This window comes from Cataglyphis hispanica, chromosome 1 (genome assembly GCF_021464435.1).
Source record: "Cataglyphis hispanica isolate Lineage 1 chromosome 1, ULB_Chis1_1.0, whole genome shotgun sequence".
Lineage (NCBI taxonomy): Eukaryota > Metazoa > Arthropoda > Insecta > Hymenoptera > Formicidae > Cataglyphis > Cataglyphis hispanica.
Window position 1 is genome coordinate 6,860,745 of NC_065954.1, and position 13,740 is coordinate 6,874,484.

Here is a 13,740-nt window from a genome sequence, read left to right on the forward strand (position 1 = left end):
TTTTTCTGTTATATTTTAAATTTTTTTATGCGAATCTGCCAAGAAGATTATGAAATCAACAATGCAACATTATTTTTAAAAATAATTATATATATATTTGATCATTAATATTTCTTTAAAAATATTCGCTTATCGCACTTTACGTACCTCATTCTAAGATAATTGATAATATAATTTTTATAAGATAATTTTATTTTATATGCATCTGACCTAGGTAATAACAAAACGTTTTCAGTTTAATGCTTCTGTATAAATGCTATTTTTTCAAGCTATTTCATTAAAAAATGATATACAGATTTATTTTTTATATAAAATCTTATTTTTTGTATAAGATTTGTTATTTTTCTCTGTTGCATTATATACCTTCTTTATTTTTTTGATAAGTAATTTATTTTCCTATAAGACCTTAATCAGATTGAAATTTTATAATGCGGATTATCTTTGTACAAAAAAAAAAAAAAAATATTTTTTGCTTCCAAATATCGGCATCAAGCGAGTCAAATGCGCGAGTTGCATTTCTTTTTCAGGTAGTAAATAAAATCAATACGATGCCCGTCCGCATTTAAATTAGAAATAAGAATCTATAATAAATGAAAAGGAGAAATAAGAATTACCCCATGTTCTTTTGAAATAATACAAAGTTTCTCGTACAATAGAATTGTATTATGCTACTTTATTAATGACAGATGCGCAATTTTTCGTATAAAAAAGCAGTCAAAATTTACGAGGTGCGATTTACGGAACGACTAATATTTCAACTTACGCGGAAGCATTTTCCCTTGAGAAAACTTGCGGCCGTTGTACGAAGTAGCAGCTTTTAAGATAATAACGTCGGTTTGCGGATCATGGTAATAACTAATTGTGCCGTTCTCGCGGCGAGAAGCAGCAACTTATTGAAAAGCTCGGCTTCTTTCCGCTTTACCGTACGCGCATTTTGCCAAGAACACACAAAAGGGAGATGGCACGTATTGTAAAACTAAAAACTAGAAGACGATTTTACAAAGCCACTGACACTAACAGCCCATTCTTTGTTTATTCATGTGCTTATACTGTGTATGTATGTGTCTGTGCGTGCGGCGTGCGTTTGAGCGTGCGTGCATGACTCTGTGTGTGTGTGTGTGTGTGTGTGTGTGTGTGTAGTTGTACTCTTAATGTTTCTTATACTGGCATTAATACAAGGCTGAAGAGAGAAATTAAACATCTTTCCTTCCGGCTATATCGTGTAATCAAACGTTCGAGATAGAACAAAGTATTCGCAAAGGATTCTAGGATGGGACTGTACTATGTGGATATTAAAATATGTGGAAAGATAAAAGAAAATCATATAGAACAGCCGGAATAATGACGCGTGAGCAATATAAAAAGTCATACTTTAACGAAAAATATTCTTGTACGCGAAACAAAGCTTATAAGATTATAAGATTATAGATTTCCATTAAGATATTGAAAAGAGAGTTATGTCATCACAGGAAAACTGACATAAGTAAGTAATAACAAAAAATGACAAAAAATATAAATAAGAAAAATTGAAAAACATTTGTCAAGATGAAATTTATCAAGATGAAATATATGGATAGAAAAGACGAATAGACGAGCATAAGCGCTATAAAAAAAAATCCACTTAAATTATATTGAAAAGGAATAATATCATTAAAATGTAATGGGGCTTTTATCTTTCTCATCATAAATTCACAGTCTCTAAGATGCTTAACGCTGTAATACTGTAATGCGATAAACTCATTTGTATCGCATAAACTCACGCGCGATTATACAAATACAAACAATTATACAAATAAAGAAAAATGTAAAAATCCATATTTTGTCATTTAACATTTAATTATTTCATATTATAATATGTTAGATTAGAAATTCTATATATATATATATATATATATATATATATATATATATATATATTATATAATATTTTAAATTAAATAAATATATTTTATATACATATTTTGTATAATTATATATTTAATAAGAAAAATTGTTTGAAATAAGATAAAATCTACTAATTTTTATTTATCTTTAGTTTCTTTTTCTTATATTCAGTTATGATATTATTAAGACTTTAGCTTGTTATCAAAATAATTGCACTGTAACAAGAATTCAATATCTGACATTAATCTGAGATAGATTTCAAAAAGCATGCTGTCTGTCGTAATGTACTGAAGAAACTAAGTCAAAGGCTCTCGTGAGTTCCGAAAGCTTAGCCAAACTGGTTCGGCAAATATTTCTTTGTTAAGAGAACGATGTTTATTGAAGCAACTTAATTAAACTGCAAAATTTCATTAAATACGACGTTTACGTCGCATTTAAGGCGAACCATGTCAGGAAAATATTGAATGTTTGCACAAAATTTAAATATAACTCAAATTAAGCTATTTAACACATACAATTTTTATGTAATAATCCGCGTAATGTAAATAGCTATACGCCTATTATAAAATGTTTTCTACATTTGCTTATATTTAGAATTATACTTAGATATTTTTATAAAGAAATAATAAAATAATATATTACTGTAAATCCTTTATTATAAATCGTTAAAATATCGCGAATATAAAGAAAATATAATTGGGTTTAATTAGATAAATATTTAATAAGATATGCACATTGCTAGGCATTCTCACATAGGTATTTCGAGAGCCTCAAGTTTAATATGCGTGACATAATCTACATTCTCCGCTTAATTACATTCTCTTGATAGTTCCGAACGGTATGAAGTAACTGGAACATTAGCTCAATAAATTTAAGAAACCGCGATATCGAGATTCACGTTATTTTACACTATTATGCAAAAAGCGTTGCAAAAATTGGCAAAAAACTAAAATCTCAAACTAATTAAAAGTGTTTTATAACTATCTATTATAAATATTATTTAATAGATATATTATATCTTTCTGTCTTTAATTAATTTTTCTTATATTTTAACAAAGAAAGCATTATCGCACATATATTGGATTATACCATTCTTTTGTATATCTACTTTGTTTCATATCAGATATTTTTTGTACAGCATGATTCTCTAAAAATCATAAAAATGCCTCCAACTTTGCACGCTTTCATCTTGAGCGTTGTCACCCACTTTTCACACAGGAAGACAACTATGAGACAAGTCTGAAAAATTGCCTTAGCTCTTTCTGCTACAAAGGTTTCATTATGGAGCATTTCGCTATTTATTTTCCCATCTGTCTCACTCCTTTATCTTATTATATTGAATTATTCTTAACGAAGATCAAGTAATTGTTTAATTAATATTAATGAAAAACAAATGGAACATTTTCCGGAATAGCAATTTTAAATTTATTTAATATCATGTCTGTCAGTAAATATATAATTTCAATTTAAAAATAAAAATGCTCATTTAAAGAATCTTTGTGTAATCTTTATTTAAGCAAAACCTGATTTTGCATATTCCATATGATATGTACGTCCAACAAACTTTTGAATTACATAAGTTTCCCTATTTATTTTTCTCTCTCTCTCTTCCTATCATACTTCTCTGCTATCGATATAAATTTATTATGTACGCGATACGTCATGATATTTATATTACTAATTCTGTCGCGTATGGAATACGAGTATATGAATATATGTGCATATTCTTTTTCCCATAGAGCGCAGCAGGCTCACTGGTCCGATTAAACTGTAATGACGCATATCGGTTTACCTGACTAGAAATAAAAAAAAATATTAAATACTTATTGTTAGTACTAGTGCGCTGTCATATAATCATATGCGTATCGACTACCATGTGTCTTTTGTTTAAAAAGTTTGCAGAAAAAATAAATACGATTTTGGTGTATAACATCCGTTTACTAGTAGAATATAGATTATATACAGCAAGCATCAGGATGTATGCTATCATATATCTCTGAAGAACATATGTGTATTTTTGATTTAAAAATATAATTTATTATTATAGCAGAAAACAATCTCGATAAAAAAAAAACTTATAAGTCATCTGTACAGAAGATAAATAGTATTTACTTTGATAATTTAAATTTCTGTATTCTAAAGTAATTATCCTGCCAATCACACATTAATATGAAATGAGAAAACTTTTCAGCAAAATATAAAATGCAACTTTTCTTCCATATTGATTTGAAAGATTCGCGCTAGGTTCATTTATTACTTTTAAAACTTGATACAATAGAATACACAATTAATAAATGTTTTATGTAAAAACATTTTATGTAATTCGAAAAATATATATACGAGCAGATTTTATTTTATTATCTCAATGTTTATCTATTCATATGACATCGTCATGAAACGGAATGAAACCTAATTTACAATATATTTGAATTATATATAATGTGATTTATATTAATTAAATTAATAATTAAATCCTGTGATAAAAAATTCAATGCATTTATTAATTCCGTTCTATATCTGTCGTTGTATATTATTTTATTTTGATATTAGTCTAATTATTATTGTATATAAGTAATGATATATTAGTAAAATAAATGACTCATTTGCAACTGAATATATATCTAATAAAAATATGTAAGAATATTGTCTACCTTCATATCATTCTTCAAAGATAAATAAAATATAAAAATAAAATAATTTAATCAAAACGGCATATCCAATAAAAAAATTAAATACTTTCTGATATTAAAGAATTTATGCATAATTGAGAAACAACAAAAGAACAAATAAAATTCAATTGATTACATCGAAATATATTGATGCATTCTTTAATCCATTACAAAACGTATGATTTAATCTTTTCTTTAAATTAAAACACGCTTAAATAATTTATTACCCGTTGCTACAAATTACTGCGCCCTTAAAGAGAGAACCGAGAGAAAGCAAATGGGTGGAAAGGATTGAAAAAGGGTGATAGAGAAGCAGGGGGATGATGGGTAGAAATGCAAGCGAATAGAGAGTGCGATGAATGAAACATAATTTATTCAACTGATACTAATAAATGATATTTATCGCATTACTCGCAGTAATTACATCAGAATAAAATTGATACATTGTCAAAGTATCGTTATATGGGAGTATTAGTGCGCGATGTGAAACACTCAGAAATAGTTATAATGTAACGCTAACGCAAATTAGCTTAAATAAAAAGCTAATTTAAAAAAAAGAATTTTTAGTTTGTTTAAAAAAATAAAATAAAAGCAAAAACGCGAAATATTTTGATACTTTATATAGCAATTATTGTTTGTAATTATTCGCTTTTTCATCATTATTTAGTTTTCATATTATGTTAAATTGATTATATACATTGTATTTTTTTCAGATTGATAAACATTTTGTTAAACAAAATATGTAATTTTCTTGTACGATGTTTATTCTTTTCTGATTAAACTACTTTTATATTAAATTGAGTTCTGCAAAGTCTCATTAATTTAAAATTTATCTCAATAAAAAAAAAATATATATAAAATAAAACTAGACATTTTGAAAATAGATAAAATGTAATATCTCTCTCCTCCATCTCTTAAATTATGTACGATAGAAAAATAACGAATATATGATTTACTATGCTTTCTAATGGGATAAATTTTAATCTGCGATAAAATATTTAACTGCTTTCTGACAATAATACAATCATGTTGTGCATATTATTCGTTTGCAGAAAACTCAAAGTTTAATTAATCGTTACAGTAAATACATAAAATTATGCCTACACACAAACTTAATTGCATTGTAATATGTACGTAAAATCTGACAATAACCATTTAACGTCACTCGACATAAAAATATAACCAGCAATTAGGTATTGTTTCAAATCCGCTAATTAATAATTATATTCCATATGCATATGAAAATATATGTTCGCTATCGATCAGTTTAGTTTTATCAGAAGTGTTTAGGTAAATAACAGTCTAATTTATCTATACGTTAACAATGTCTATTTGTGCAAATATTATGAATAAATAAATTCACATTCGCAAAATATTAAAACAAAATCTGTTCAAAGTAAATCTTACTTTTACAAGAATTAATCAATATAATTTATTAATTGTTTATTTAATACATATATTATTTAATACAATATTTAATATAAAATTTGTATTTTATCATTTAGCGCTCGTAATTTCCATCGTAAACAATAAACGATGTTCAATTTTTTATGATCCTCGCCACCCGCTGTTAATCGTCGTTTTTTATATAGCTATATTTGTGACGTGTGTGTATTATGCGTTTTCTTTCTTCTGTACTATGCCGGAGAGACAAAGATATAAATCGGAGAACGATTAAAGACGCCATGTTTGTTTTCAGTATCGGCCGCTAGAAGCGCACCGATCGGGAGCGCGCGCCTCACCGCGTCTCGAGGCTTAGTTCACCGCAGTCAGTCGCGCGTGTAGGTCGTATCGTGACATCTCGTGTCGCGTCGACGCCGATCTCTCTTCTTCGACGAGAGATCTCTCTTTTTCGCACGAGCTGCGTACGAAATACGATGCGGTGCGTCGCGTGAGAAAGGATTGCCCGTGCAGGATCATCACTTTTCGCGTACGTGCGTTACATTTACGTGCGTCATGCCGATACTTGATTTCGCGTGATCTTCGCGCGATCACAGTACATTCACGTACACGTTATATTTGCGCGACTGTATTTGTTTTGCGCGCATTTGTATCGTCATCGCGGGATCGGTATACGTTATATCTTCGGTGACCCTACGTTCGCGCGCGCCCGTGTGTGTGTGTGTATATATATATATATATATATGTGTGAGTTGCGCGGAATAGCGTGACGCCGTGCGCCACGTTTGAACGGCCGTTACGCGTTCGGATTCGGGAGTGCCGGTCTCGAAGCAAAGTTCATAGTACCGCGCGATGTGTCTCGGATTGTGCGTGCGGCGTCCTTGGTGAAAAGATTGGAGCAACAAGAGCTGTGAAACAGGAAAAAGAGACAAAAGAGCAAAAGTGGCAGACGTGCTGGGAGAGAAGGACGTGAAGGACATTGTCGCTGTTGATTGACGGATACGAGCCGGACGAACATTGACGGTAAGTACCAATCTTTTTCATCTCGCTTAGTCTGCTCGTTTCTCTCGAAACTTCGCTACGGGTGCATGCGTTGAAACGAATATGTACATACATGTGTGCGTATGTGTGTATGCACGTGTGCGAATATACGTTGTCTCTTCCTCGGATATTACGAGAGTGCCGATCGAGCTTATCTTACGTTACGGTCCGTGGCACACGAGGCGGCGCACACCGCTCGTTGTTCATTTTGTTCGTGTAACGCGGTCTCGCCCGGAATGGAATCTCGTCCGGAGCGGCAAACCTCGTGCGTGATCTTCTCGGAATCTTTTTGCTTCGACTCTTCCAGCGTAGCCGGGCTCCTTGCACGACCGCGCACGACGACGATACCATCTCGTCGCAAGACCACAATCCTGCTTTCGCCTTTAAATAAAATTCTAACCGCGCATTTAATATTGAATGCGATTGTCCGATGTAATTTTTAATTTATTTTTCTCATGTGAGGTGTTTTATTATAAAAAATAGAGAGAGTAGAGAATATAAAATTATATATACATGGAATTGTGTATTTAGTTTTAGAACATCAAAAACAGGACGATTTTGATCATTTTCACTGTAATACAAAATTTTTACAATTTAATGATAAATATGCATCGAGAATATTTCGACATACGCGAATGTAATGACAATAAATATTTTAAAATAGGGTACCAAATATGTAGCGAACACAATTGTTTGTCGATTTGCGAGTACGTCGATATATATTGGTCATCTGCGCGTGAATAATAACAGAGTCGGAATATTTAAATTATGTAGTGTAAATCTCTCGACTACTTTTGATCTCAGTTGGGAATTACGATTATATTGCCGAGTATCATGTACAGTGCATTTGACATAATGTTCAATGGATAATAATGGCATCAATATTCATGTATTTTCATAAGCTATTTTATAAAAATCAATAATATACGAGATAAATTATGTGAATGAAAGAAGCATTGATTCAGACATACGTAAACACTTGATTTTGATACATGTATTTAATTTTACGAGGCCTTGGCACTTTGTGTTATCAAACGTCGAATTTTTTTCGAATGTTTATGTTTATATACTCGCGCAACCATGAAATTCCTTTCCTTTTATGTGTACTTTTAATTGATATTTTCGCACATTTTATTACATAGAATCATATATTGTATCGGAAATCTATTTCACTACGTAATTTTTAATAAGTTATACACTTTTTCTATTTTATTAACGTGTTAAAAATATTATGTCCAATTATTGCGTGGGCACAAAAAAAATGCGTAAAAATTTTTAAATTACAGAAAACACATTTTTCTCAAGATACAAATAAAATTGAGAGTTAAGTAATTATTTTTTAAATTTTTATTTTCTTTAAAACGCAATTGCAAAAAAAAAAAAATTAGAATGTTTCAAAAGCTATTGAAGAATTCTCGCGATGTGCATAATAAGATGATAGAATCAATAAAATAAATATCCCTTGTGTGAAAAGTGTGGCAAAACATACTTTTCTAATATTTGCGTATCCATATCAATCTTCCATAAGTCATTGTTGTTCGGAGCAACAGTTTTGCGATGCGGGATATCAATTCTTTCGCAGAAGCGATCAATCTATCGCAGTTGGCATGAAATAAGATATCAAACTTTGGAAAGTCCGAGACGGGGTAAAAATTCGTCTTTGATTTTTGTTGCCTTAGTACTTTCTTCATCTTGGTGTTTCTTTTCAAATACAGATACATTTTAATTTTATTTGAGATATAATAGTAGATTTTTAAATTATTATATGTCTCGTATTTACAGTTTTTTAACTATCAAATATCGTAAATTATTTCGATGATGAAATGCAAATAATTGACGAGAAGTTTACCGCGCATTTTGTGTAAATAAACGTCGTTATACTGCCGCTTTCCGAGATGACAAGAACTGCGAGTCAGTTTGCCAACATAATTGGTGCGCGTTGTCAATTCCGAATATACGTTATTATCAAGTTCGAGGAACTTTCTCTCTAGGACGAGATCCGCTTTGCAATATTATAAACGCAGTTATTTGTACAAGCTCTCTTCCTTCCCTTCATTGAAAGTCGAGACAACCGAACCGTTCTATTAAAACGACAATCGAGTCGCTAGATAGCGAGCAAGGGTCGACAATTTCGTAGAGTATTTAATTATAAGGTTTCATCTCGCAATTTAGAAGAGTTTCAAATGCAAAGAGAAAAGTCCATTTCCTCAACAAAGTGCTTTCGTCTATCAAAAATAACATCTGAAAGGCACTGACAACGAATGTATACACTAGTTTTGAAATATTTATACGTGGCTGATGAAAGATTCTATCAATAATAGTAATAATAATAAAATAATTCCTTTTTATTTTAGAGAGTTGGAAGTTTTAAGATATAAGATTAGGTTAAAATTTTTTACAAAAAAGTGCGCACATTGTTTCGATAAAAGTTATGGTTCATTAAATAAAATGTGTCTACTATTATTTTCTAGCAAATCTTATACGCTAACATAATATGATTTATTCATCGACCTATGAGCGAAATGTTCATTTCCGTTTCAATAACATTCCGACGGATGTATACCATTTCAGTATCTGAAAATTTGAAATCGCAGTTTGATGTTTTTATATGCATTCTGGTCGTATTTTGAGTGGAAATATATATGCGGTTTTTTTTTGTTTATCGATTTCGCATTAATATGGAAATGTAAAGCTGCGCTATATTATCGAGAGTGGTTCATTTTTCGTTCAATATTCACACTATATTTTTTCAAGTTTGAATGTTGTTAGTTAAATAAATATACTTTGCGAGATTGTTTTCGTGCTTTTACGATATAATCGAAGACGCTGTTTATGTTTAACAAGGAACTGGACGGATCAGCTATGTCAAAAGTTATTCAATCTAATATATTTCGAGATTCATGAATTTGACATTACGCACAAAAGCATTTTCAGTTTTTTAAAATAAAAATTAGTAATTAATTTATGAAATTAATAATTTATTAATGTAAAGATTTACCGTGCATAATTAAAATTTTTATTTTTATTTTATGAACTTTTGTATGTATCGCTATAAAATTTTTGTAGTACAATTACTATAAAAAAAAGTTAATTTAATATAAAATAACATTTATAATTTTGAGGTTAAATTATATTATAATGCGAATATTTATTTATCTCATAAATTAATTATTTATATATTATTATATAACTTTATATTTTTAAATGGGCTAAAAGTACTGTATGTATGCACAATGTCAAATTCGTGAAATTCAAATTGTATTAGGTTTATTAAATTTTGGCGTAATTAATTTGCCGAGTTTTTTTAAAATAAAATATGAATGGACGCATAATATTTTGTATAAATTTTTTTCGCGTTTTTTATTGTAATACTAATATTTAGTGTGTTACATATATATTTATTATAAAATACAAGTGTTTATATGAAACTATCTATCTGCTGTATCATCTATAAATAATATTTCCACTTATCTATTTATTCTAATATAATATTTGTATTATTTTATTTGAAATATACTAATAAAATATCGAGTTATATATCCGAGTTACATATATAGATGCATTGGCAGGCGACAGTGCGTTTTGACCATAAATCGGCTACGTCATTGAACTCTTAAGCCGTCTCTATTCCTCCGCTCTTAGCCATCATGACGCGTCACCAGTCTTACGATAAAAGTTACTCACGTCGCGTATGAATCATACGAAACATCGAGTTCACGCTGCCCTGCCTTGAATGTCATGCGTGTCGCTGATCATATCTTCGTAGTAGGCCTCTCAATGATACCGCACCTACGTTGTCATTCAAAAAAATGTGTTAGGTAGAAAAGAAGCGAGGGTCAGTTTAAATATCACAACATGACAAGCATTAATTATGTCATTCTCGGAAAAACTTTCGTTAAAACTGAAGGTTCTTAAGATTTTGGAAAAAATATAAAGGAAAAACTGTATATCTAAAAAACAGATATCTATAAAAGAAAATGAAAAAGCAGTAAGTGACAGTAATAGAGAAAGAGTACAAAATAGAATAAAAAATTGTGTTCATAGTTAGTATCTTTTTTCTTCTTTTCTTTTTTTTTTGAGAGATAAGAAAAATTAGATAAATTTTACATTTGTAATGTGCGAAGGAAAAAAGAGATAAAAGGACGATATGCGATAAAAAAGTAATTTAAAAAATGATAATATTTAGTAATATTTTTTTCTCGTATATGAAAGCTTTATAAAGTTCTTTTGGGAGATTATTATAAAGCCTGATATGTGCGCATATATTATGGAAGATTCATAATACAGTTTGGTTTTATACTTTAGATACGAGATTAGAAACGACAGCACTGTATTATGTACGAGCAGATATTATTTCCAACTTTATATATTCTATAAACTTTAAAATTCAAATTTGTGTAACATAGATACATGTTTCGCAAGACTTAATCCTTCTTTTATAGATAGTAAGTTAATTATTCCGCTTATATATAGTTTGAGGATATTGTTTGATAATACGTTATCTTGATACATGTTATAAATGGCAATATTATTTTCGCTTATTTCCATATTATTATTAAGATTCAAATTTTAGAATGGTTATAACTTTCAAGAGATGCATTGCTTTTATAATAAATTATAATAAATTTATAATAAAAAGAGCACGTTAAAATCGACGAAATTATGAAGGAAGGATAATTTTTTGTGAAATTAATCGCTTTAATATTCTTCATTTTCGCATAATCGCATTATATATTATTGCACAAGCAGAACTCTGCTCTTGGTACGTGTCTGTCTTCAATGTTCGACGTTGCTTATCTTTCGATATTCCGCGCGCGCTAATCTGCAATCATTAGTCACGCTTTATTTCGCATCATTCGTGCTAAAATAGTATCAACCTTCCAAGAAACACTGATTCATGCTTTTGAAAGCTATTCGTTGGACCGAATGCCAGTTACATGATTGAATGCTACTTACATGATTTTAATGATTTGTGGTTGTACGTATCGGTACGCATCGCGCGACGACGGAATGAGCCCCGGTTCTTGTCGCCCGCCGTGACGTTATCTCGTGACGAGATCGGAGACGATAGTTTACGCCTGCCGGTTGCGGCGCCGGTGACCGTCGTTACCTCACAGTCGGCAGTCTTTGTTGGCAATTGCTGAAATAGAAACGTCGGGCAGACATAACATTTTCACAGAAACTCAACAGTAAATGGTTGCTTTTTCTTCGAATATCGAGCGCGCTAAGTCGACGTGCGTTGTGATTCTTTTTTTAACGGAGTTTGAACGCACTAAGATTTATGTAAGTTAAAAGACTTCTCATTGAAGATGTAAAGTAGTAAATTGTTGACATCACACAATTTGATATTGATTCAATAATGTTCTGTATAGTTATTAAGATAGGATAATAAATTAATAAAGCAGCACGCACATACACACACACACGCACACACACACACACACACACACACACACATATATTAGAAATCATAAAAATAAAAAAGATAGATACAAACATACAAGATATCATAAAAATTTTAAATGGATTTTATATATTTGTTTGCAAGATATGTCTGTATAGTTAATTAATTGATATGAATGTGTTTTTTTTTTTTATTTTATATGATGTACGCATTAATATGATATAGTGTGCGCTGTCACAATCTACAAAACTAAAAAGAAATATTTGTAACGAGTAATTTTATTTCTTTGTATTGTTTCTTCATAATGTTCACTGAGATTATTTACGATATGAGTCAGCAAGTTTTGTACAATTCAGCGCAATTTAAAAAGCAGCGTTTATAAAAGTGCTGCGTTGACCGTGGGAACATTTTATCTTTTAAAGAATAGCGTCAGTTAGGCACGTAATGTCCAGGACAGAAACTGGCATGAGTTTAAGATCAGCATACTTTATAAATTGTTTTCATAAGTTGTGCAAAAATAATACGTAGAGAAAGAGAGGAATTAATTTTATTTTATCTACTGCATACAATATTAACGAATATATTATGAGGATAAATATTTATTCAAAAATTATTTGTTCATTACTTAATCTTATAATAATAGAATTGGAGAATTAGAGCAAAATTATATATATAGATATTAAAAAAAGAACAATTTGTTAAAAACAAATGTAGTTTTTATGATACTCAATAGAACATCTATATCATAGGAATGGATTGACCTCACCTTGTTAATGGAAGATAAAACAACAATTTTGTATCATAAATAACTACGTGTTACATTGACAGACAGCCCTACATTATGCACATTCAATAAAGGGCACTTACCCTGATTAAGTTTCTAGGCTTATTATGCACTACATATAGGTATAGATGTAGATGGGATGGACGCATCGGATATTGCTCAGTAATCGTGCGGACATGAAAGGGCAACCAAAGTATTTTAGTAGTATTTTCATTATGCGGGGGATCAATCTGTTACTCTAAGAAATTAATTCTCGTGCGTATAAATACGCCTGTATTTGTTTGCATAATTTGGTAAGGTTCGCCTTCGCAGCGCGAAATGTACGTCGATTCGCTGCAGCTTGTTTGCCACCTCCTTCCCTCTTTTCATCCCACTTATATACGTATTACACATCGTATATGTGCGTGTTTTCACTTCTGTTGGCGGGAAAGTGCACACTGTAATCTGATTTAAAGTCCACTCCGAGTGTGGTACCGTTGACTGTGGCCGTAGAATATAGGAACAGCACGCAATGGAGATCTACGTGACTGATAAAACGGTCAGAGCTCGCGGAGACT

The 13,740-nt window shown here is 30.5% G+C and overlaps 2 protein-coding genes across 6 annotated transcripts in view; one reads left to right on the forward strand and one right to left on the reverse strand.

The window, feature by feature from the left end:
- The window catches only part of LOC126850526 (synaptotagmin-10-like), a 132,361-nt gene that overhangs the window by 107,457 nt on the left and 11,164 nt on the right, over positions 1-13,740 (reverse strand). The window lies entirely within an intron of this gene.
- Positions 6,332-13,740, forward strand: part of LOC126849935 (leucine-rich repeat-containing protein 24-like) — a 186,075-nt gene continuing 178,666 nt past the window's right edge. For all 5 annotated transcript variants that reach the window (XM_050592366.1, XM_050592405.1, XM_050592386.1 and 2 more), the window contains exon 1: positions 6,332-6,977. The gene's annotated coding sequence lies outside the window, so the exon portion shown is untranslated. The remainder of the gene's footprint in view (positions 6,978-13,740) is intronic.